This window comes from Anomaloglossus baeobatrachus, chromosome 4, assembly GCF_048569485.1.
Source record: "Anomaloglossus baeobatrachus isolate aAnoBae1 chromosome 4, aAnoBae1.hap1, whole genome shotgun sequence".
Lineage (NCBI taxonomy): Eukaryota > Metazoa > Chordata > Amphibia > Anura > Aromobatidae > Anomaloglossus > Anomaloglossus baeobatrachus.
Genome location: NC_134356.1, coordinates 414,731,742 through 414,758,536, shown reverse-complemented (window position 1 = coordinate 414,758,536; position 26,795 = coordinate 414,731,742). Strand labels below are relative to the sequence as shown.

The 26,795-nt window shown below is 42.2% G+C and overlaps 1 protein-coding gene across 1 annotated transcript in view; it reads right to left on the bottom strand.

Annotated features, from left to right (window-relative positions):
- UCN3 (urocortin 3) overlaps positions 1-24,714 on the bottom strand; it is a 90,899-nt gene extending 66,185 nt beyond the window's left edge. The window contains exon 1 of the mRNA XM_075342610.1: positions 24,594-24,714. The gene's annotated coding sequence lies outside the window, so the exon portion shown is untranslated. The remainder of the gene's footprint in view (positions 1-24,593) is intronic.
- Positions 24,715-26,795: the final 2,081 nt, after the last annotated feature.

Below are 26,795 nucleotides of genomic sequence, written 5' to 3'. Positions count from 1 at the left end.
TTGCGCTCTGCTGCCAGCATAGTAATGAGGGGTGCGTGATTCCTTCTGCGCAGTTAGAACGCTGGTGGCCTGACCAGGCAGGCTTGGTGCGGAGGTGGAGGACCCAGACGAGGTGGAGGAGGAAGAAGCAGTGGCGGAACTTGGACAGACAGAGGATTGACACACAAGTCGTGGGGATGGCAACACTTGTGCAGCAGACCCTTCACCATCTATCACCATAGTTACCCAGTGCCCAGTCAGCGACATGTAACGTCCCTGTCGTTGCTTACTGGTCCAAGTATCGGTGGTAAATGCACCCGTTCACACACAGAGTTTCTCAAGGAAGCGGTGATGTTGTGTGCGACATGCTGGTGTAGCGCAGGCACACCTTTCTTAGAGAAGTAGTGGCGACTGGGCATCTGGTACTGGGGCACAGCGACAGACATAAGGTCTCTAAAATCCTGTGTGTCCACCAGGCGGAAAGGCAGCATTTTGGTAGCCAAGAGCTTACAGAGGGATAAAGTCAACCTCTTAGCTTTGTCATGGGTCGCAGGAAATGGCCTTTTATTTGTCCACATCTGAGGGACAGAGATCTGGCTGCTGTGTGTAGACGGTGTTGAGTAGGGTGTCCCTGGAAAAATGCAGGTTTGTGAGGAAAGTGCAGGCGTAGACATGATGTTGCCTTCATCCAACGTTGGTGCTATCGATCTCTGAGAGAGCTGTACGCACGCACTTGTTTCCCCTTCCAAACCAACTGACGACCTACCAAGCAAACTGCCTGTTGCGGTTACAGTGGTGGAAGTTGTGTGTGGAAAACCAGGTGTGACAGCTGTCCCCACAGTCCTAGAAGATGAAGAGCACACGGATGCACTGGAAGGGGCAGGCGGTGGATGGTTCGCTCTGCTAGGCCGCATTGCAGCACGGTGAGCTTCCCACTTGGATATATGATATTTATTCATGTGACGATTCCTGGAAGAAGTTGTCAAACTGCTGAGGTTTTGCCCTCTACTAACAGAATCACGACAAATTTTACAGATCACATAATTTGGGCGATCTTTTGCTATGTCAAAAAAGGACCAGGCTAGGCAAGGCTTAGAGGGCATGCGACCTGCTGATCCACCCCGACTAGTGCTCAGAGGCACAGTGGTGACTGAGGATGCAGTTGTAGACGTGCTACCACTACTCCGACTCTGTCCAGGAAGACGCAAGGTAACTTCGTCGTCAGTTGCATCCTCCTCCACCGCCTCTGTTGACCTCCTCGAGTGCCTGACTGTGGGCTGACAGTAGGTGGGATCTAGAACTTCCTCATCAATTGTTGTGTTTGCACTCCCCTCACCCTCAGACCGAGCCTCTTCTTGCCCTGACCGAATATTTAAGTTGTCATCCCAATCTGGTATCTGCGTCTCATCGTCATCAGTATGTTCCTCATTGTCTATTACAACAGGTGTTACAGTTTGTGAATAAGGGTCAACATTATGCTCAGAAACTTGTTCATCACGGCCTGAATCTGAGTCACAAAGGTTCTGGACATCACTGCAGACCATTTCCTGGTCTGTACTCACTGTTGCTTGGGAGCAGACCTCTGATTCCCAGGCTATAGTGTGACTGAACAGCTCTGCAGACTCAGCCATCTCTGTTCCACCATACTGTGCAGGGCGGATGGAGACTTCAGAGCTGGGAGAAAGCAAGTGTGATTGGGATGACAACCCAGAGGACTGGTGTTTTTTGGATGCGGTAGTTGAGGTGGCGGAGAGGGCACTTGTTGGACCACTTGAGATCCATTCAAGCATTTTCTTTTTTTGGCCATCATCTACCTTTGTTCCAGTTGTTCGTGTCCGTAAAAAAGGGAGCACATTGGATTGTCCACGGTAAGTAGTAGACATCTTACTTTTGCTGGAAGATGGTCTATCTTCAGCAGATGTTAATGGAGCTTTGCCACCTTCCCCATGGACAAACCATTTTTTTCCTTTTCCAACACGCCTCTTCCCCTTTCCACCAGCATCTGTCATTTTGCCACTCATTTTGATTGCGACAAGATTGTGCACTTAAAATGTGGTAGTAAAAATTGAGAGGTGGTGTAGATTGCAGCGGTCGTCTATCTTTATTAACAGCAGAATAAACAACAATAACTATCCCTGACAATGCAACTACGGCCCTTAAACTGGCAGCATAGTTTGCTAGTATAATGGCTTAGTAACAATGAGCTTGAGTGTGCAATGCAGTGGTGCTGCAAATAGCTTTGCACTAGTGGGACACTAATGGAAGTCCAACAGCCACTTTTAGGATGCCACTAAGTTTACTCAGTGTTTGCTAGTATAATGGCTTAGTAACAATGAGTTTGAGTGTGCAATGCAGAGGTGCTGCAAATAGATTTGCACTAGTGGGACACTAATGGAAGTCCAACAGACACTTTTAGGATGCCACTAAGTTTACTCAGTGTTTGCTAGTATAATGGCTTAGTAACAATGAGTTTGATTGTGCAATGCAGTGGTGCTGCAAATAGCTTTGCACCAGTGGGACAATAATGGAAGTCCAACAGCCACTTTTTTAGATACCACTAAGTGTACTCAGTGTTTGCTAATATAATGGCTTAGTAACAATGAGTTTGAGTGTGCAATGCAGAGGTGCTGCAAATAGATTTGCACTAGTGGGACACTAATGGAAGTCCAACAGCCACTTTTAGGTTGCCACTAAGTTTACTCATTGTTTGCTAGTATAATGGCTTAGTAACAATGAGTTTGAGTGTGCAATGCAGAGGTGCTGCAAATAGATTTGCACTAGTGGGACACTAATGGAAGTCCAACAGCCACTAAGTTTACTCAGTGTTTGCTACTATAATGGCTTAGTAACAATGAGTTTGCGTGTGCAATGCAGTGGTGCTGCAAATAGCTTTGCACCAGTGGGACAATAATGGAAGTCCAACAGCGACTTTTAGGATGCCACTAAGTTTACTCAGTGTTTGCTAGTATAATGGCTTAGTAACAATGAGTTTGAGTGTGCAATGCAGAGGTGCTGCAAATAGCTTTGCACTAGTGGGACACTAATGGAAGTCCAACAGCCACTTTTAGGATGCCACTAAGTTTACTCAGTGTTTGCTAGTATAATGGCTTAGTAACAATGAGTTTGAGTGTGCAATGCAGAGGTGCTGCAAATAGATTTGCACTAGTGGGACACTAATGGAAGTCCAACAGCCACTTTTAGGATGCCACTAAGTTTACTCAGTGTTTGCTAGTATAATGGCTTAGTAACAATGAGTTTGAGTGTGCAATGCAGTGGTGCTGCAAATAGCTTTGCACCAGTGGGACAATAATGGAAGTCCAACAGCCACTTTTTTAGATACCACTAAGTGTACTCAGTGTTTGCTAGTATAATGGCTTAGTAACAATGAGTTTGAGTGTGCAATGCAGAGGTGCTGCAAATAGATTTGCACTAGTGGGACACTAATGGAAGTCCAACAGCCACTTTTAGGATGCCACTAAGTTTACTCATTGTTTGCTAGTATAATGGCTTAGTAACAATGAGTTTGAGTGTGCAATGCAGAGGTGCTGCAAATAGATTTGCACTAGTGGGACACTAATGGAAGTCCAACAGCCACTAAGTTTACTCAGTGTTTGCTACTATAATGGCTTAGTAACAATGAGTTTGCGTGTGCAATGCAGTGGTGCTGCAAATAGCTTTGCACCAGTGGGACAATAATGGAAGTCCAACAGCCACTTTTAGGATGCCACTAAGTTTACTCAGTGTTTGCTAGTATAATGGCTTAGTAACAATGAGTTTGAGTGTGCAATGCAGAGGTGCTGCAAATAGATTTGCACTAGTGGGACACTAATGGAAGTCCAACAGCCACTTTTAGGATGCCACTAAGTTTACTCAGTGTTTGCTAGTATAATGGCTTAGTAACAATGAGTTTGAGTGTGCAATGCAGTGGTGCTGCAAATAGCTTTGCACCAGTGGGACAATAATGGAAGTCCAACAGCCACTTTTTTAGATAACAATAAGTGTACTCAGTGTTTGCTAGTATAATGGCTTAGTAACAATGAGTTTGAGTGTGCAATGCAGTGGTGCTGCAAATAGCTTTGCACCAGTGGGACAATAATGGAAGTCAAACAGCCACTTTTAGGATGCCACTAAGTTTACTTAGTGTTTGCTAGTATAATGGCTTAGTAACAATGAGTTTGAGTGTGCAATGCAGAGGTGCTGCAAATAGATTTGCACTAGTGGGACACTAATGGAAGTCCAACAGCCACTTTTAGGATGCCACTAAGTTTACTCAGTGTTTGCTAGTATAATGGCTTAGTAACAATGAGCTTGAGCGTGCAAAGGGCAGGAGGGTACAGTGGCAGGGTTGTGGGCCAGTGTACAGGAAAGGAAGCCTCACTTTCTATCCCTCCTAATGGGGAAATGCAGCGAGGAAGTCCCTGAGCTTAGCTACACAGACGCTGTTATCTTCTGTAGCTGTTAAAATCTGTTTCCATGGACCTGACTGTCACCTATGGCTCTGAGCCTGCTGTTATTAGCCCTTACAAGGGCTAATAGAAACTTCTATCCCTATTCTGTATAGCGCTGTGTGTAGAGCGTACACAGCAGTATCGGAGACAAGAGCTATGCCAGCGGTGACTGACACCCAGACGCAGAAGGCAGATAATAGCGTCCGGACGGGCAGATACCCGTTTTTATAATGCAGGGATATGTGACATGGACATCCTATCACACATGCCGTTGCTTCTCTGGCTAAAAGTCCACTTAGCTGTGTGTGTGTCTGGGATTGGCTGACATGCTGGCCCGCCCCACTACACGCGCGCGCTTAGGGAAGGAAGACAAGGAAAAAAAAAAAAATGGCGATCGCCATTATCCCAGCAGCAGTGATCTGAATGCGCTGTTCCCGCACACTATACGCTGAAATTTCATAACAGCGTGAGTCACAGAGTGACTTACACTATTACAGCGGAAAGCCAGCTAGTAATTAGCTTGGGTTTTTGCTGCTAGAACCGTTCTCGAACGTAACTAGAACTATCGAGCTTTAGCAAAAAGCTCGAGTTCTAGTTCGATCTAGAACAGCCCCCAAAATCACTCGAACCGCGAACTGGAGAACCACGAACCGCGAACCGCGCTCAACTCTAGTACTGACAGTCGAAGCTGACAGTTGTAGTGAGGAGAAGTGAAGTGCAAACTGTGCAGTGGTAGTCAGGGGTAGTTACCCCTGGACTACTTGGCTAGGTGGCAGACGGTGAGCAGAGCCACAGGCGACGGAGATCCGCTCGCGGGAGACCTATAGTTGACCGGGGCAGGGTTGTAGCCCGCCGGTACCGACAGCGGAAATCAGTTCCGGAGGCCATGCACAGTCGGGGTGCCTGGACCCTAGGGCGAGGAAGGTTGCAAGCCCCTCTCCAATTGACCAGCCGGGGACAAGGTTCCAGACATTGTCCCAGTTTACTGCCCAGATAGAGCAAAATAGAAGCCCAACACGGGGGATAGGGTATCCGCCAAGAACCCACTGAAATCCCAAGGGTCAGCTTTCGCGGGCCTTTTCCCAACACAATTAGAACCGGGAGTGGACTTCTCCGTTCCATGCAAAGTCATCCAAAAGAGAAAGAAACACAAATTGCAGGAGGAAGGGATATCTGTTCACCAATCTGGGTGCGGGACCCGAGTGCACCCTCCAAGGGCAGCCGGCCACTGACAACTTGGTTTACTACTGGACTTGTGTGAAGTTATTGAACTGTGAGTACACCACTGCACCCCGGTCCGGCACGCCACTTCCAGCAGCCATCACTCCCGTATTCGACCCTCGGTCCCCGGGACTACACCTCCCCTACCCGTGGAGGGGATCCCACCTTGCTGCCCCCCTGCTCCATCAGCCCCGGGCGCCCCATCAACCGGCAGCGGCAGTGCCAACATCCCTCACTGCAACCCACGGGTAGCGTCAGAGACAATCTCTCTTGTAAATATCCCTTTTTCCGACGGTTGTGAGGATGGGCAGCCGTGCGAGCCCGGGTCCGGTCACCACTTGAGCCGCAGCAGCGAATCCGGATCCGAGCAGGCCCCCAAGAAGAAGTGGCAGCGGCACCCGCCCGCAACATATACTCACTTATCATAAATGACTTATGCTTCCTCCCTTTTTCAATAGCTGTGGTATGTATATACCAGGAACTGGAGCAGCTTTGCATGTTCAGACATGGTCATTACTCAATACATAGCAAGGGCTCATTTATAAGATTATCTCAGCACAGGGATATTTTTTTTCACACATGCAATTGTGGAAATTATTATTATTCCAATCTACAGGGTGGGCCATAAGTATCGATACACCCTGATAAAAAAGAGTAAAGTTAAATTCAAAATGGCGGCTTTGCAGATGGCTGCCATGGGCGTCACCCGGCCATGGCGGTCATGTACTAATATGCCACAAACGGTAAGATGATATCAGCAACCACTTCCATTTTATCAGGGTGTATCCATACCTATGGCCCACCCACGGTGTATCCATTCTTATAGTCCACCCTGTATTGATTAAAATATACTTTGTTTTTGGGACAGTCCTTTTAAACCATGGAATGATGGGCAGAGAATAGTAAAAAAGGGTTTGGCTTAGCAGGAAGAGGGTCTCAAGCACAGATATACAGTATATGGTTTCCAGGAATACTGTTTGCCAGTTGTGAAGAACCATCAGTCCATATAAGAAAGCAGGTAAGTATAACAATGCGAGCGATGTACTATGTGTCATTTATGCATGCAGTGTGTTTAGTGTAGCCAATTGTATAAGAAAAATATACAATATTGTGTGGGCTATTAATGACAATAGTGTTAAATATATGCTGAGTGCATGCCATATGCTGTATATGTCCAGTGCATGAGTTCTGTGCAGTATATGAGAACTGTGTGAGTGGTTTGTGCAGTATACACTGTTAAGCAAAAGGGTAACAATGTTTTGAACTACTGACTTTCAGGTTCCATATCTCCCCATCCACTACAGCTTTGAGTGTGAGACGTCCTTCATATTATAGACAATCATCTTGGATATATCATACATAAATTTGACTTGCATCTATTTAGAATATCATTAATTATGCAGATTCTTGTCATGTCATTGCATTGTTACTGTTTAGCTCCTGGTGTTTGAAAAATCTTTCTTTTCCTGTATATTATAAATTACAACCATTTTTCATATTCCCTCATAGCTTAATGTGTTATTAGGTTGATTCCCAAGGGGAAGGTGACAGGTTTGAATTGAGAAGCAGCCATGCTTATTGATAGTGGTCTCTTGGCAAAAAAATAGTCAAATTGCTTCATGTGAGTGGCATTACAGTTGGAAGAATACAAAATCAAGTCTGTCCATCCATTAAAAAGCCAAGAGGTGGATGTCTAGGCAATATATCGAAGTCAACATGTTGGCTCAAAACAAGGTCTATCAGTTCTGGCACAACAAATACAGCAGTGGAGGTGGCTGGTATGCTTCGTAATAGTGAGATCAAACAAAATGGAAATAAGGCCATAATACTGTGAAATTAACACCGGGGTACCACTATGTACTGGCCCCCGAGTGGGTATGCTCTTCAATAAACATTATATAAAAGAGGAGAACAAAAAGAACGAAAACCAAGAATGTCGTGGAAAAAATGATTCATTTTTATTAAATATTTTAATATGCAAAAAATGTGATTGGTACAAAATAGGGTTAAAAGTAGAAAGATAAGGTACAGAGACAATACTGGCTAATATTTCGTGAAAACCTGCACTAGATGGACAGGAAAACGGGAGAAGAGCCCCCTCTCCCAGCCAGCATGACCACTGGAAAAATGTGGAAAATTATTTATCTGTAAAAATATCACATAGGATATAATGTTGGATATCAGAATGCCTTTCTGTTGTAAAAAGGAAACATATATCACCCGTTGTGGGCTGACATCAAAAATAGATGGAATAAATATCACGGATATAATATCTCAAAAATGGCTGTCTGAATCAGCATGTTTAGACATAACTAAGCCCAAAAAATAATAATATATATATTTTATTGACTGTCAATTAATCAGTATATGTGTGCAACGGTTAGGAAAACTATCAACATGCCTAAAAAATGGCTATGAACCCTATATACACCACAATGGCGTAGAGGAAGGCCAATAGTTAAAGATGGAAAAGTATATAAAAAAACTAGACAGATCACAGGGTATAATATAGAGATATCACTGAGTGCAAAAATTGCCCACAACGGGAGATATATGTTTCCTTTTTACAACAGAAATACATTCTGATATCCACCATTACATCCTAGGTGATATTTTTACATAATCTTCGTCATTTTTCCAGTGGTCACGCTGGCTGGGAGAGGGTGCTCTACTCCTGTTTTCCTGTCCATCTAGTGCAGGTTTTCACGAAACATTAGCTATACCTGATCTTTCTACTTTTAACCCTATTTTCTACCAATCACATTTTTGCATATTAAAGTATTTAATAAAAATGAATCATTTTTTCACCACATTCTTGGTTTTCGTTCTTCTTGTTCTCCTCTTTTATATTATATAATAGTGAGATTGCAGACATCCATGCAAGCACCATGTGAGGGATGCATGTTACACAAGTCTGGAATGATGGCTCAAAAAAAGGTGATGAAGCCTCAACTTCAATATCATCATAAAATTCATCATCTCGAGTTTGCAAAAAAAGATAAAAAGTCGACATTAGTAGATTGGAAACGGATTATTTGAAGTGATGAGACCAAATTCAATAGACTAGGCTCTGATGGGTGGAAACGGGTCTGGAAGAAACAAGTTGAAAAGTGGGTACAATCAAGAAATTGAAGGAACCGTCAAGTTCAGTGCTGGAAGCCTGATGATATGGGGTTGTTTCACAGCCAAATGCATTGGATACTTGACCAGGATAAATGGTGGTCTCAATGCTGAGCTATATGTGAGTATCCTACACCATGAGTTACTTCATACATTCAAGTAGTATGGGTATGACATAGTGTTCCAGTGGGAAAACAACCTGGAGTATACATTGAGATTGGTGAAGAAATGGTTCAATGACAATGAAGTAGAGATCCTGGATTGTCCACAACAGTCCTCAGACCTGAACCCAATCGACCACTTATGGGTAGAGTTGAAGAAAAGCTGTGTACATACCCAAGTGAGTCAACCAGAATGCATCAACATTGGAAATGTGTAGAGGATACCTGGGATCAGATTTCAGTTCAGACATGCTTGAATTTGATCGGGAGCACGACCCGATGATTCAGCCAGTGTTGAATCCAAAGGTAGATTTACAAAATACTAGACAAATCATAAAAATTTAAAATGTTGAATTTTAGGAGCAAAACTAACAATGCAGTGACATGACAAGAATCTGCATAACTAATCCTATGCTAAATAGTTGGAAGTCAAATTTATGTTTGAGATAGCCAAGATGATTGTCAATAACCTGAAGATAGTCTCACTTTCAAAGCTCTAGTGGATGGCGAGATATGGAGCCTGAAAGTCAAAAGTTCAAAACATTGTTAAGCGTTTGCTCATCAGTGTATGTCCAGTTTATGAGTACTGTAAATGCTACATGATGGCAGTTTGTAGTATATGTCCAGTGTGTAAATGCTGTCTGTGGTAAGTGGCCAGTGTGTGAGTGGTGTAAGCAGTATATGGCCAATGTGTGAGGGCTATTTGTGGTTATTGGTATTATTTAAAGGCCTTCAGCTTGATCTTGAGCAATGGCGACTTGATGGATAAGTGCTCTGTAGCAAGATCAATCTTGTGCAAGCCTAGCTAGGTCTACCAGGATCTTCTCTGCTGCTTTCTTGATTATATCAAGCCATCCTGTTGATGGTTTTCCACTTCACCTATTTTCTTCTATTCTTCCACTCATTACGTTCTTCTCCAGTAATTGTGCTCTTCGTATAATGTGTGCAAAGTAGGTAAGTTATAGCTTGGTGATCTTTGCTTTCAGACTTCTGGCTTAATTTATTCCAAACTTCATTTTTTGTTCTTCTTGCCTATCCATTGTATTGATCACATCCCTCTTCAGCACCATATTTCGAAGGCATTGATTCTTCTTTTTTTTTTTTAAACATCTTTTTATTGAATTTTAACCGAATTTCTTTTACAATCTGCTCTTATACAAAGAGCATTCCATTGATGACATTATAATTAAAACAGTCCCGCCCACCCCTCCCCCCGCTCTCTTCTTTTGTTTTGTTTCTTCATCGTACAGGTTTCACAACCATATGTTACTACCGAAAAGACCAGACTATGTATGAGCCATGTCTTTGTTGCAGTGAACTGTTCCTCATTTTGAAAACCTTGTCCAGTAACTTCATTGTTGATGTGCCTATAGCCATTCTTCTATTGTCTTACGTTGTCATCATCGCATCTTGAATGATCTTTGATCCAAGTAGGTTGAAGTCCTTTACAACTTCCTGTTTATTGCCGTCCATTAGTATTGAGAGAACCTGGACTGTAAAAGTCTGGATTCACATGGGTAACCTAGTACCCCTGCACCAATCCCGGCCCCAGAGTTCTCAGAGAATTCCGGGTAACCATCTGGATCCGGCCACTCTGGTAAATAAAAAATTAATAACTAAGAAAATGAAAGAAAACAAGAATAAAGCAAGTGGGTTATACTTACCAATCTCCGTGCAGCTGTAACGCTACTTCAGGGGCCGCTCATTATCCTCATGCATATGAGTCTCGGCGTCTGTGATTTGATGCAGTCAGACCGCGCTTCCACTCTGTGTGACAGAGTATCTGACTGCTTGGAATCACAGGCGCTGATCGTGATGCAAAAATAAAATACAAAAAAAATCAATCCTCTTTCACCCCTTTATTAACACCAAACACCCAGTTCCGAAGTGATCAACACAAGGTCCCACAACGATTTTGGCACTGCTACATACTGAAGCCACAGTGCACGGGCACAGTCGCAGCGATGATTGATGACGTCACTCAGTTAATTTGCGGTAACAGCTGGAGGTTCCCACGGTACCCCACCTGTGAGCGCAGGTATACTGACCTCACATGACCTCATAAATCTCAGTGACCCAGCGTGTTGTGCCTTCAGTATTTATGTAGCAGAGTTGGAATCGTTATGGGACCTCATGTGGATTATGTCAGAACTGGGTATTTGGGGTTAAAAAAGGGGAGAAAGAGGGTGTTTTTTTGTATTTTATTTCAAACAAAGGATTTTTCGGTGTTTGTGTTTATTTCTTTTTAGTTACAGATTAGTAATAGGAGGATCTCAAAGACTCTCTCCATTACTAATCTAGGGCTTAGTGGCAGCATTGAACTGTCCTTAACCCTTTATTACCAGGGTAATCGGGATGGGCTAGGTAAAGTCTTGGGATTGTCGCATCTAATGAATGCGACAATTCAGGTTGCTATTTTTAGGCTGGAGGGCCCAATAACCATGGGCTTCTCCAGCCTGACATTACCAGCCAGTAGCTATCGGCTATATCATGGCTGGGTATCAAAATAACCGCAAGCCGTTTTTAAAAGATTTCTTTCTTTCTTTCTTTATTTTTTTTTAAAAAGCCACATAGGGTCCCTTCTTATTTTGATACACAGCCAAGATAAGCACACAGCTGGGGGGGGGGCTGCAGACTTTAGCCATATGCTTCATCTGTGCTAGGTATCATAATATGGGTGGAACCTATAGCAATTTATTTATTAATTTTTACACCACAATTGGGATACACACAGCATCTGTGATTGGTTGCAGTCAGACACGCTGTCAAACAGGGTGGGGGTGCGGTCTGACGGCAATCAATCACAGATGTTGGGACTGCCGATGGGCGGGGGAAGCAGTGCATATGTATGAAGGATAATAAGTGGCCTCAGAAATACTGTTACAGCCGCACGGGAGACTGGTAAGTATAACGTACCTGCTTTACCCTTTTTTTTCCTTCTTTAATTACCTGAGTTGCCAGATCTGGATAGTTACCCTGAGTTCCCTGAGAACAGGAGCATGGATACTTGTGACATCGCATGGATTTGGATTTTTACAGTCCGGGTCTGTCCATCACTAGTTCTCAATAGAAACCACCTAATCGCGCAACGACCTGCTGCCAACTCTGGCACTGGACAGTATGCTTAGTTTGATACCTCAGTTGAAACATATCCACCTGGGGTGTCCCTTGATGGCAAAATACATTGCCGACAGCATGGCTTTCAACATCACTGACCCACACAAATACACACAACAGACACCCAAAACAGGCAAAAAAATCACAAAGCCCACATCAAATAAACAATACACACAACAAATAAACAATACAGACAAATTCACAATATTGAGATCAAATACACAATTTAGACATCAAATACACAATACAGACAACAAAACCACAATACACTCATTAAATACATAACACACAACAAATACATAACACAGAAAAATGCACAATACAGATATCAAATACACAATCTAGACACCAAATATACAATACATACATCAAAAAACACAATATACACATCAAATATAGAACAAATATCAAATACAGACATCAAGCACACAACACAGACACCAAATACACAACACAGACAACAAAAAACACAATACAGACACCAAACACGCAACAACACATCAAATACACACAGTAAATACACAACACAGGCAAAAAACACAGCGCAAACACCAGACACACAACAGACACTAATCACACAACACAGACAACAAATGCAAAACACACACATAAATACACAGCACCACAACACAGTGCCAAAACAATTCCATCATACAAAGCCCAAACAATGCCAAAACACAGTGCCGAAATAATGAAAAGGAAATAATATGCATATAGAGTGAAACAACCTCCACAAAACACATAGTGCCCAAACATGCACCAAAAAATCCCATTAATTTTTGCAAAGATTTACATAGGCTGCCTTTACCCCTTATAAAAAAAGCTAATGTGTCGTGCAGTGTTCTGTGTTACATTCATTGGGTGTCATAGCAGTGTCGGCCTCTGTTTACACTGCAGAGTCTGACAAAACAGCCTGGGATCACTTAGGGGTTCGATTACGAGTAGCTCGAGAAAAGCTGACAAACGGTTAAATGGGGACTTGTTATTCCAGGCTACCAGTGTGAGTGACGATGACTCCAACGTATACTGTGACTCTAGTAAAGTAGAAGGTGAGTACAGTAAAGAAGAGCCAAGCAAAGAGGGCACTTTATCCTCCCATCGCCGGAGATGCAAGAGGCGCAGAGGGGCAGAACAAGCTTCACACTCTGAAAATAAGATCAAGGTGAAGACAGTGTTGTGTGCTTCTGTTGAAAATCTGGATCCTCCTCAAGACTCTGAGTGGGTAAGGAGGGAGGAAGAAGTCATGTTGCCAGTCACAACTGCTGGGTTAGATGCAGAGAACAATGTGCTGCAAGAGGAATCAAAGCTGGAGCTGACACAGGAGAGTGAAATCATTTGAAAGGGGCCAAGTGAGAAAGCAGTATTGGTGTCCTCTACGATTTCTAAATATAAAGCTGATGGTGTGTTGGGTGATAGAGCTATAGAAGAAGAAATCCACGAGAGCGCTATAGGAGAAGAAATCTATGAGAGCACTATAGGAGAAGCAAACTGTGAGGGCTCTGTAGAAGCAAAAATCTGTGAAAGTGATGTAGGAGATGAAATCCGTGTGAGCGTTGTAGGCGATGAAATCCTGGCAAGCGTTAGTTGAGGAAAAATCCCCAAACATCCAAAAGAGTAAAGCGCCGAGGGGGTGTGACATCCTGGCAGAAAAAGAAGAGAAATCTGTAAAGGAATGTGGTGAAGACTCCAAAGAACCTGAGGCCGAGGAGTTGGAGTGTGAGAAAACCTCTGAAGTTCTGGAAAACTCAGAGGAAATTGAGGGTGATGCTGCAGAGACCAAGATGGAAGACACAGAGATTGACTCAGCTAAAAGTAGGAGACCCGAGATCAAAGGCAACGAGAAACCGAAAGGCTCTAAGACTGGGGCTGAACCTGAGGAGTATGCACTCAAGAGGTGGAGTCTTTGGTAGGGAAAAGAGATGGATGTGTGACACCCTGGACTAGCCAGGTAGTCACAGGTAGGCCCTTGCATAACACCCTTCCCCTAAAAAGGTATCACCAGCCACCCTTAAAACCCTAGTCACCTACCTTAGGGTTTGATGTACACACCAGGGGGCGTGCCCAGGCGGTTGGACATGCCCACCGAGGAGTTCACAGGCCCTGAGGCAGGAGAAACTAGTTAGTCTGAGATTAAGTTGGAGTGGAGAGGAATGAAGTTCAAGTGCAGAGGCAGACCTGTACCCAGGTCTGCCACAGTCTAACACCAGGTGTCTGGGTCGGAGCCCAGTCACCTCTGGCTAAGAGGCATATGGTGGCCTCAGCCTGCAGGAGCCGGGAAGACAGCTCGGTGGAACCGTAAGGGACCGGGGCAGGGTAGTGGCCCGCCGGTACCGAAGCGGGGAACTGACTAGAAACCGGAGCACAAAGGGGGGTACTCAGACCCTGAAACTCAGTCCAGAAACCAGTGGGCCCAGTTAATTAACTTATTGAGGTCTGGACTATAGGTCCTTTCCCACCCAAGTCCTGACTGAAGACAACAGCCTACCGAGGAGGATAAAAAGCCACCGCTCAGGCAAAGAGATCCCATGGGCTAGTGTCTGCGGGCAAACAGGCTCACACACATAACGCCGGGGAGCGGACTCCCATTGCTGAAGCACGGGCTGTCCACAGCTACACAGAAAGTGCAGGAGAAAGGCGGAGACTACCAACCCGATTGGGGGGCCAGACGCAGCCGGCTGCGGGCACCGACCACCATCTTTTTGGTTTACCAGAGACTCTTGTGGATCTGTAATAGTGAGTACAACTGTGCCCTCGGGCCATGCACCGCCCTGCACCGCCAAGCACCCTCATACCATCCCCAACGGGCTCCGGGACCATCACCCCTGCCCACGGAGGGGGTTAACACCTTTGCTGCGCAACATCTCCCCCATGTGCCTACTAAACAGCAGCAGTGGTATCCAAATTCACCACAACCCGTGGGTGGCATCACGAACTCAAACCAAAAAAACCACGGCCTTGGCCTAACCCTAATCCCCCTCAAAAACGCCAGCCCCTTTCAGAGCGAAGTGACCCCCGGTCCGGAGGCGCTCGAGCCACCTACAAACAAACCCGGATCCGAGCGGCTCAGCTGCAGCCGAGCGCGGGGCGGTACAGATGCAAAAGACTCAAGGAACTGTCCGATACCCTTGAAGGTAAAGAAATCCGTCCAGTCTTTAAGTGCATGGTAGATGTGCCCGAAGACTTAAGAAAAGCTTGTGCCAGTGAGACGGTGCATGAAGGTTTCAAGAAGGCTGTAGTAGCATGTAGTGTGTACTTTACCTTAGAGACAAATCAACTGATTATACTGTATGCAAGTGAAGCCACAGTGAAGCAGGTTACTATCTTGAGTAACATGCAGCTATGTTGTGTTTGTACGAAACAGATAATCATGTTAAGTAATGAAAAAGCTGCCAGACACTTAATGTGTGCAAAGAAGCTGACCGCAGCATTTCAAGAAGTTATAGTAGTGGGAAGAGATTTAATTGGGCTTACCATACATACACACACTCAAAAGTAACATTCAGCAAGCAAAGAATCCCGGGTATCACAGCAATCCAATTCGAAGAAGATAGAGGAACATTTTAAATTTATGGTGTGGAAGCTGTGAAGAGAGCTCGGAATTTATTGGAACTTGTGGAAGATTTTATCCAGGTCTCCCGAAATCTTGTTGGGAATATGGTTGGAAAAAATGGAAAGATCATCCAGGAGTTCATGGATAAGACAAGAGTTTTCAGAGTTAGGGGTACTTTGCACGCTGCGACATCGCAAGCCGATGCTGCAATGTCGAGCGCGATAGTCCCCGCCCCCGTCACAGCAGCGATATCTTGTGATTGCTGGCGTAGCGAACATTATCGCTACGCCGGCTTCACATGCACTCACCTGCCGTGCGACGTCGCTCTGGCTGGCAACCTACCTCCTTCCTAAGGGGGCGGGTCGTGCGGCGTCACAGCGACGTCACACAACAGGCGGCCAATAGCAGCGGAGAGGCGGAGATGAGCAGGATGTAAACAACCGGCCCACCTCCTTCCTTCCACATTGCAGCCGGGACGCAGGTAGGAGATGTTCCTCGCTCCTGCGGCTTCACACACAGCGATGTGTGCTGCCGCAGGAACGAGGAACAACATCGTACCTGTCGCTGCACCGGCATTATGGAAATGTCGGACCCTACACCGATGATACGATAACGACGCTTTTGCGCTCGTTAATCGTATCAAAAAGGATTTGCACACTACGATATCGACTGCGACGCCGGATGTGCGTCACTTTTGATTTGACCCCACCGACATCGCACCTGCCGTGTCGTAGTGTGCAAAGCCCGCCTTAGAATGGCATTGGAATGCAATGAGAATTAGAAGGCATAATGAAGCCAAGATAACCCGTGAATATGGTATGGTTCCATTTCTCATTGCAGGAACTATTGAAAGTGTTGGAAATGTACGGGTGCTTCTAGAATATCATATTGAAGACCCCCCATTACTAATCTGTAAGTAAAAAGAAATTACTAGTAACACTAAAAAAATTCTTGAGGTGAAATAGAATACAAAAACACCTCCCTCTTTCACCATTTTATTAACCCCTCAAACACACACGTCCGATGTTATCCATACGAGGTCCGATGACGATTCCAGCTCTGCTACATCTGAACTGACAGCTTGCTGCAATAAAACATATCCACATGCTGTAACTTCAGGCATAGACTGAGCCACAATATTGAGCAGTGACGTCACTCTGGTTATTTGCGCTCACAGCTGGAGATTCCCACAGCCCTCCACCTATGATTGCAGGTACCCTGACCTCAGGGGTCCTCAATGAACTCTCACTGATTTCACATACCCTCATCTCCTGCGTTTTTGCTTGTCAAGAGATGGTGTAAACATTTCAGCACCAAATCTGCATCTCTTGGCAAAAAAAATGTACAAAATTGATTTTGAAACTGTTTTGGTGCAGTTTTTTCTAGGAGGTGCAAATTAGGTGCTGAATTCTGGTGCAGACATTTCAGTACCAAATTTGCCCTCCTGGATGAAAATGGTGCAAAACCATTTTTGCGCATTTTATTGCCAAGAGATGCAGATTTGGTGCTGAAATTTTTACACCATATTACTGCACCCAATCTACACCTCCTGGCAAAAAAAACGCATCACTACCACATCATACCTCATGTGGTAGTGATGCATTTTTTTGCCAGGAGGTGCAGATTTGGTGCAGGAATATGGTGTAAACATTTCAGCACCAAAACTGCATCTCTTGGCAAAAAAATGCTGTTTTCTGCCAGGAGATGCAGGTCTATGAACTCAGCAAAAGTTCACTGAGGTCACTTGAGGTCAGGTTACCTGCAATCACAGGGCCCTGGGAACCTTCAGCTCTGACCATAAATCACCTGAGTGATGCCACCACTTATTGCGCAGCTCACTTAGTCTCTGGCTGAAGCTCACAGCAGAAATAGACAAGAACAAGCTGTGGATAGAAGGAATGCAATAGGGTCTTACCAATGTATAATATGAGAAAGCTGTGAAAAGATAAGGCGCAAATAGGGTCTTACCTGGTAAAACACGTATGGGTGAATGTTGGCAGGAACACTCACCTGGTGCGGTTGTGCCAGTCACAACCCCTTTTGAGAATGTAAGCAACGAGGAGATGGCGTGGGAGGCATAATGTATAATATGGTGACTTTTTAAGGAAAACCACTCATCTGAACTGGTTGTGTGTCTCACAACCAATATAGAAATGTATAACAGCTGCAGCCGATCACACGTGCCACAGACAGAAGCAAAACAAAAACAGGATAATTGTGGTGTACTCCGCACTGCTGTACAAAGAATCACTGCAAGTAATAAAGCAATGTGGGTGGTTTATTCTACACATTTCGAAGAGATATCCCCTCTTCTTCCTCAGGAAAATCCACCAATCAAACCAATTGCCTTTTGTTGATGTACTGGTCCTGAGTAAGAGGTCTTTGACCTTGAAACGCGTAGACCGATGAAATAAAAACAAAATTATCCTTCATCAACTATTCTACAGTTTCATATTTGGCTGATGTGCAGCTTTAACCCCTTCTATATATCTCTTGAGGTATCAATACGGGGGAATTTGACACCAATTGTTTTATTTATTAATTTATCATCAGTATAAGGACACAGACATTGTTTGTGTATTCCAACCAAGCACAGATGCTATCTCAGAGGAAGGGTGGGACGTGGTCCAATGGCAGACAATCAGAGACGCTAGTGGAAGGGGAAAGCAGTGAACATGGATGCGGGATAATTATTGGACCCGGAAGTAGTGCTGCAGTTGCGGGAACCCAGAAAGTATGTACTGCTTTAACTCTTTTTTATGTGCTTTGTTTTACAGCCCCCCTACAGCATTTTACAACATATCACTTTTGCGTCCCATTGAATTTACTAGGTTCGGCTAGTATTTCCAATTGGATTGGCTAGGATTGTTGATCTGATGGGCGATCTCAGGTGGGCTCAGCGATCTTGAACTGATCCGATCCTTGGCATGATCGCTCATCTCTAGTCTTAAAGTAATAACAGACTGTCATTTATCTCTACATAGTTGAGTGGATTTTGCCATATCTTGTCTTAGAACAGTTGTGGAATAGGGTTTGACACTGTATGGAACTGTATACCAACTCTGTTTCTGGAAAACACACCTGATGGTTGCAAACACTTTATGGAAGTCAATGATCCCACAAGTAAACTAATGATAAAGCATATTTGTTATCTTGAAGCCATTTCAGTTGGGTACCTGATGAAGCTGCTTGAGAGAATGCTTATGGTGTGTAAAGTTGTCATCAGCGTAAAAGGGGGAAATTTTGAGAAATCTGAGATTTAGCGCATATTCAGATTTGTTTCACACATTTCTTTACAGCTTGTTTCCATATGTTTGACTTTGTGTTTTTGATGCCTTTTGTCTTAATTTACTTCCAATAAGAAGAATGAAAACAAATGAATTAAAAAGTGTGCCCAAACGTTTGACCAATAATGTACGTCCTATGTGTGAGTGGCATTGGCAGTATAATTCTGTGTGTGTGGTGCCATCTGTGCTATATGTTCAGTGTCTGAGTGGTATATTTTCAGTATATGGGTGTCATACGTGGAATACGACCATGGTGTGAGTACCACATGCAGTATATGTTCAGAGTGTTGATGCTGTATGTGGTATATGTCTAATTTGTGAATATCATGTGTGGTAAATATCCAGTATGTGAGTGCCATATGTGGTATACAGAGATGAACAAAAGGGTAACAATGTTTTGAATATTTGACTTTCAGGCTCCATATCTCACCATCCACTACATATTTGAGCCTGAGACTGTCATTTTATAAACCATCATCTTGGCTATCTCATACATAAATTTGACTTGCAACTATTTAGCATATTATTAGTTATGCAGATTCTTGTCATGTTACTGCATTATTACTATTTTGCTCCTGGTGTTTGAACATTTTTTTCTTCCTGTATACTACAAATTACAACGTGTTCTTACATTCTCAATAGCTCAGTGTTTTATTATATTGATATCCAAGTGAAAGATAACTTGTTCGAATCGAGGAGCAGCCATGAAGAAGATTTCCCAGGAAAAGAGAAACAGCATCATGCAGCTCATTGATAGCAGTCTTTCGGCTAAGAAAATACCCAAACTGCATCATTTGAGTGTCCAGGACAGTTGGAAGAATAGGAAATGAAGGCCTTTCATCCATTCAAAAGCCAAGAGGTGGAGGCCCAGGCAAAATATTGGAGTCAACAAGTTGGCTCAACACGAGGTCAATCAGTTCTGGCGCAACAAACATGGCAGTGGATCTGCTTCATAATAGATCACTCTGTTTGTAATGACTTTATATAATATATGTGTTTCCTTTTTGTATTGAATTACTGAAATAAATTAACTTGTTGATGATATTCTAATTTATTAAGATGCACTTGTACATGCAGGTTCCATCTACTGTACATTTATGGTGTGCTCTGTTCATGTGCCATAAATGTACAAAATGGAAATACCTATTTAAGGTTGAGTTCAGATATGATGGGGTTGAAGTGAATTTAAACAGCGGATTCCACACAACATATTCATGAGTTTACAGTACAATACATATGGGTGGGGTCATTTGAATGCAAACAAAAAAATGCATGGAGAAAGGCTAAGTCATTTTCCTAGTCCTAGAGTATATGAAAGACATACATTTGTCTGGGGACACTGAGTAAAGAACTAATGGCCGGGGGAATCAAAAGCAATTTTGCAGAGGGTACCATTCAGCCTAAGGCCAGCCTTGTATGAGGTAACAGAGTTGATGTGGATGCAGACCTGTCACATCATATGCAATGTATATGTCATTATTCCCTACCTAATATTACCTCAACCAAAGGGTAGCTAAAAGCAATGTGTTTATAGAAATTCATAAATTCTCATTCAGTGTCATTGCACAATTGCCAAAAACGATAATGTAGTAGTCCCATTTGCTGTCTGTAAGCATTGGGGTAGTTAGTATCTAATAGAGTATAGCCAGGACTTTATCCTTCTTATGTAAGATTACAATGATTCACTGGTGCATTGTCAACCCACATCATTGATTGACTTCCACCATTAGTTTTAAACAGCTATTATCCGTGGATTATATCTAATGATACATGTCATGTCCTTAGATCTTGACCATTTTTCTCACACAAGATTTAACCCCAACAATTCCTTATATGTGACCAGTGATCCCAAACAAGTCAGATATCATTACCTTACTAACACCTAATTGCCTTTATCTCCTAATGAGCATTTCCATAATTTTTCACCCTTTTAATTTCCCCATTCTTCATTAATGAGTAATCCCTTTATAGAGACATTGATATTATAGATTGCCTTTTATAAATTGTGCGGAATCAAAGTCATGAGGAAAGACTAAATTAAAATGTGATATCTAGAATGATGCTCTACTAACATGATGGAGATTTATTAATCTTGTATGTAGGCTAAAACCGCAATGACGGGTCAGGCACTGCTGTTTTTCACCATTTTTCTAATAACTGGTGAGATTATTAGTAAATGTGTCACACTACATGGAAAATCCCACCTACTTTGTCCTGCACAATCGTGTGCATCAGCATGAGCGTCATACTTTTCAATTTCAATGCTAGAAGAATGTTATAAATACAAAAACTGTCCTCATCTAGTAAATGATTCTCTGGGGATGCTAGAAAAAAGCGGCCAAATTTCTGTTTTTTACAAGTCGTATCACACTGAGCGCGAATAGGGTTCACTATGGAGTGAGAAGTCGTCCCTGGCCACTAACTCTGCCTAAAAAGAATAATATTGAATGTGTTCAGCTTTACCTTACATTGAAATCCCTACTAACACTTCGCTTGAGTCCAGTGACCAGTCCTACACAATGATTGACACATCCCTTTGCGAGAGTGAATAAGGGGCAACCGTCCTTTCCGTTGTAGGACCACCCACTAAATGTATAGACTTAGAAATAGTAGGGACTTCCATTAATGAAAAAAACCCATACACATCAATACGTCTATACATATATCATCCTGTTTAACCCCTCAAGCTTTATAGTATTCTACTGACAAGTTGGACAGCGCCTGTATCTTGACAGGTTCTCTTTCGAGCAATATGTTTTGTTTTTAGCCTGTAGGGTCTCCACGAGGTATAGCTTCCACCTTAGACCCTGTCTTAGCCTCTCATACAGCCAGACCAGATCTCGTATTTTGCACTGACGAGGGACAACATCCCTAAACACCGTGCCTGCAAATTGAGATTCTGATCTGGCATAAATCCTAAGTCATATGATAAGGCTCGTTAAAAGGTCACTTTTGTCTTTTAGGATTGCTACCCCCAATAGGTGGCACTAGAGTTCATCTACTTCCTCCCTGAAGAGACCATTTGCATAGCCTGTAGGGTGAAACTTTCAAAGTCCAAATATTGAACAACTACTTTAGCATTTCCGTTTGGGGCATTTTCCAACTCCTTTTAGCCTCACACCATTTTAAAAACTGTGTATTTACACATGAAAAGTGTAAATATAAATCTGGCGGACGTCATGTACAGCCAGTGTTTTGCCACATTCTGAGCCATCGTTGAGGAGCGTTTTGCTTAGTTAATTTTTCCTAATGTGATTTCCGCAGTAATTATTGTAACTTTGTGTAAGGAAATCTTTTTTCTATACAGATCCCCAGACTTTGAAGACAACATTCTAACATGCTGCAAATGGACCAGCTTCAAAGACAGCGTTATATTCTTAACTATGCCTAATCTAATTGCAAGTCTTAGTCTTACCCAACTTTAGTGACAATTTTATAAATCGCACTTTGATGCCAGATTTCGCACTTTTTTCTGACAAAATAGAAAACATTTTACACATTTCTGTGATAATGATGCCGTCCCCTCAGCAGACATGAAAAGGATCACTGCAAGTGATGAAAACTGTAAGCAGCTATCTATTATTATAATTTACAGAAATATCTGTCGTGCTTTTCTACACGTCGGTAATAGATATACTGGATCACTTGTACATGAGGATGGGCAGAAAGGATGGAAGTGAATGTTACACTAAGAGCTGACACTTTATAGGGAGGGAAGGAATGTCTCCTCATTAGCACATCTAAATACTCACAAGGAGGATGCCTTCCAACAGCCGGGATTACAATTAGTCTTAAATTAGAGAATGTAGATTAAATGTATACAAATGCGCAGATATAATTGGAAAATATAAAGCTGTAAATCACTGGATCTTAGCATGAATAGGGAGGGATATTGAAAGCCTTTAACATAAAATGTTAGCTTGTTAGTTAGAAATGGGCTTCAGAACATATAGTTTTTCTTTTCCTGCACAACCTCAACATATATTGGATACTGGCACTATAAACTCACATGGCAGAATGGAAATGGATAACTAGTGCTGCACAGGTTACCTGACATTACTGGATTCCAAAATGTGTCTGACTATCTATCTATCTATCCATCTATCCATCTATCTATCTATCTATCTATCTATCTATTTATCTATCTATTATCTATCTATCTATCTATTTATCTATCTAATCTATCCATCTATCTATCTATTTATCTATCTATTATCTATCTATCTATATATCTAATCTATTGATGATTATATCTATTATTGATCTATCTATTATCTATCTATCTATCATCTATCTACCTATCCATCTATCATCCATCCATCAATTATCTATATATTATCTATCTAATAATCAATCTATATCTATCTATCTACCTATCATCTATTCATCTATTATCTGTCTATCTATTATCTACCTATCCATCTATCATCCATCCATCAATTAGCTATCTATTATTTATCTATTAATCTATCTATCTACCTATCATCTATCCATCTATTATCTATTTCTCTGTCTATTAGCTATCTATCATCTATCCATCTATTATCTATCTATCTATCTATCTATCTATCTATCTATATCTATATATCTATCTATCCCTCTATCTATCTATCTATCTATCTATTAATGTATCTATCTATCTATCCATTATCTATCTAGCTATCAACTATTCATCTATTATCTATTTATCTATCAATTATCTATCTATTCATTTATGTCTCTATCTATCTATCCATCTATCTATCAATTATCTATCTATTAATTTATCTCTCTATCTATATATTTCCTATCTATCTATCCATCTATCTATCTATCCATCTATCTAGCTATCTATCTATCTATCTATCACATTTATCCCATTTGCACTTCACTGTTTTATTCATTTTTCATTGATTTATTGATTGTTTAGATATTTTATTTCTTAGATAACTGGTATAAACATTGCAGGAACACATGTAATAACCAGGAGGGATTCATGTTAAATGTAAATTTATGATGCACTAGTAGAACTTCAGCTTGTTTTGATTAAACATATTCATTAACATCATTCTAATTTATCAGTCTGTAAATCTGCAGATGATTACATATGATTGGGATAATAGATAAAGAAGATGAGTGCCATAGATTCAAGTTGCTTTAATGTTCTAAAACTCATTACTCCAAGGGGTGGAAAAATACTGATGTATCTCTGGAACACATCTCTCCTTGGTTTTTAACAGTGTATTATCAGCAATAACTAATAAATATTAGCATATATTGTATTCAATGAATTTCTCTTTACTGTAGATAGATGTATGGAGATATATATATATATATATATATATATATATATATATATAGATAGATAGATAGATAGATAGATAAAATCAACTTTTAATTTTTTCCAAATGACTTCCTAAAGCATAACATGCCTAATTTTTAATATTTCCATTATTTTCAAACTTTTTCATGCAAAAAAAAAAAAATTCACAAGCACAAATCTAAGGAGCCAGATATATTCTTAGAGATGTTGGACACCTCAACACCCCTATTCTTAAATGCCCAACATCACAAGGAAGTTATAAGCAACATTATTCCACTTTTAATAAAGATGAGCAAGTGATGGGAAAGCCACCCTAGGTCTGTGAGAGATGAATGCAGTCTGTGGCGCACAGCATTGTCTCCTGAAGCTCCACTTTTAGTTAAGGTGTGAGTGTCAGTGTGTCCTTACCTGAATGTGGCAGTGCTGATGAGTGACGCTCCCTTCTCTCTGCCTCTCAGGATAAAGAAATCATCAGGAAGCTTGCCTCTGACTTGAAAGTCTGCTCTCCCTCTCCCTCTCTCTCATTTCCCCTCCTCACTCTTATGGAAGGGGCTCTGATATTTTCTCTATGGAAACGCTCCCCTCTCCTGTGTGGAAAGCAATGGAACAATCGCAGTGTCTTACGCAAATCTGTAGACAAAGACAAGTTGTTAGACGTTGTGATAACCTTCAGACAGTTGTGAGGTTTCTCAGAGTGGACATGACACATGTGACATCTGTTAAGGAAGTCTTGTTCAATGGACTGCATCTTGAGAAACTTTTGTTAATTGAAATATTATGTGTAATAAAATATTCAAAGTTTAATTACAAATTTAGAGTGATATTTCGGAAACAAATACTAGGGTTAAAGTTAAAAAGTCAGTATACAAGTGGCAGATAATATTCCGTTTCTCCCGCTACTTGTGAAAACTAAAAAGTTATTCTGAAAATAATAATTTATTGCAGTATTTTTATAATTCTATTAATCTAGCTTCTAACCTTAGATATAATGGATAGCATAGTACTGTTCCCCCTTTAGATTTAAATGGGGGGGTCCACTTTCAGAAAACTGTATTTCATGGGCTTGTAATATCTATAAAAATACAAACTGAGTATTAACCTCCTGTGGGTCCAACAACGGTTTTCAGCTGTCTACCTCCCATTCTTTCTTGTTTGGCTGGAGAGCTGACATCACGTCTGGATGAAAAACGAAGTTGATGGTGTACTTCTTTAATTCTTTTCTAATTTTCTAGTAACTTGTCCTAACCTTGCTAATGCAATACATTGTCATGGGGATATGCGGATGGGCTCCTAGGTTGACCCTAAGACTGGGACCCCTGTGCTGTCCCTTATCTTGAGGGTAGACTTGATGATAGTCAGGCTCGCGTATCCAACGTGGCCATCCCATCTCCTGTCCACACCCTGATACTATTTCACCCGCACCCTCGGAGCGGGTTGGAAACCCAGTAACCAACACCCCACAAATAGTCACAGACAAGTGTAAACGAAAACTTGTGCATACTGCACTCAAACACAAAGGAGGGACAATATGTGAATTGGGCAGTAACCCAAAAGAGGTAGGAAAAAAATACTCAACTGGAGAACTCACATAGCACGCTGAACCGCAACTTGAAGATCACCATACAACTGGATAGCAACAGGAACTAGGAAGCAAAAGAGCTATATCCAACAAACAGCCCCAGAATCTTTTAAAGGCTGGAGATGGTGACCAGCAGCCTGAGCTCCCAAAAGCTGATCACAGGCTAGAAGAAATTATCTCTTGCTGTACTGGAGAGCAGTGAAGCCAGAACCAACCGACGCCCATGATAGGACTGTGCAACTAAAGAATCCCAGGCAGTTTGTCGGACTCTGAAGTGTGAACAGAGTCCAATGCCGCCATGGCACCCAGCAAGTGCAATGCAGAACACCGCATGACATATATATTTTTCATATATGTAATCAGTGTGGATAGTAATTTGTGAACTAAACACAGCAGCACCAGACACACTTTTTTAATAGTTCTATATAATTATTGTGGCCTGATGTGGTGACATTTCATTTAGCCATTCTCACACAACCCCAAGCCTGCACTTTGAGGTTACCACTACTAGGACAGCCGATTCTGATTCCACATGTTTCCCCCAAGTAAAAAAATAAAGCCTATACTCACCTCCTATACCAGCACCTTTCCAATGGTGTCGGGGATCGTGATGCATCCAATCAGTGCTGGCTTCCTTCTCACCTTTAGACCAAACAAGTAATAAACAGGAAGTGAGTGCAGCCGTAAAGCACATTTTTGTTGATTAACTCGCTTGGTATGAAGGTGGGAAGACAGAAGCCAGCACTGATTGGAAGTGGATCTCATGTGACATCACAACCCCACGTGAGCCTGGACACTGTTGGAAGGGCGCTGGTATGGAAGGTGAGGATAGGCTTTATTATTTTACCTGGGCAAAACATGTGGAATCCGAAGAGGTTGTTCTAGTACTGGACAATCCCTTTAATATACTGTCTCAGGAAGTCTCTGCTGTTAAAAGCAAGGCTTACAACTATGTCTCCCAAAATTTCTCTTCTCAAGCCCTACTATGTAAACTGAGGGTACGTCTGGGATTTACCAGTCATCAACTTTCA